Here is an 817-nt window from a genome sequence, read left to right on the forward strand (position 1 = left end):
CCTCAACACCTCCTGAGGTCACACTGCTGGTCCCTATAGAAAAGGGACATAACCAAAGACTTGTGATCAGAGCAGAGATCTGTGAACACAACATAAGGGATGTGCTGACCCACATGGGTGCTCTTAAAGCCAGCCTTAAAGCTGTATTTGGGGCAGGCACCTTGGGGCGGCCAGTAGGGAGCGCTCCAGCCTCACTTTTACCTCCATTCAGTTCTAAGGGGGATCTGGAGCCCAGATGGGTAACGGAGGGGGTTCATCAAATGCAATGGAGTCACTGCAGAATTGGGGTAAAGAGAAACAATTTGGGGGGGGTGTACCTAAATTTGCCTTTAGGTAAACCGAGTGTATAACCCTGCGGTACCAGCTCAGAGAATACAACCAGAACAAAACCCCAAGCCAACACAACTCACCTCCATAGGGCTGCTCCTGAGTGGCTGGAGGAGCTCTGGGATATCCATCCATCTGCACTGTGCTATGAGCTGGAAGGAACGTCCTTCATTAGCAGCCATTTCCCCACCTGCCCCAACACAACTGCTATGGGACCTTCCTGTGGGAAACCAATGCCACATTACAGCCTGAACCCCTCTCAGCAGGCACCCATGTTCATTACGACTCATTGCTCAGCTCCTAAAGCAAAAAAACCTCACCCAACAGCAAACCTCAATGAGATCCACAGCCAAAACGCGAGACAGAACCACTCATAGAATCACTAAGGTTGGAAAGACCCTCTCAGGTCACCAAGCCGTGCTCAGACTGCACCACAAAATGGCATCTTCCACCTCAGCCACCATCATTCCAACCCCAAGGAAAAAAAAAG

The sequence above is a fragment of the Coturnix japonica genome, chromosome 22 (assembly GCF_054131305.1).
Source record: "Coturnix japonica strain WE chromosome 22, WE-NBRP24, whole genome shotgun sequence".
NCBI classification, from domain to species: Eukaryota; Metazoa; Chordata; class Aves; order Galliformes; family Phasianidae; genus Coturnix; species Coturnix japonica.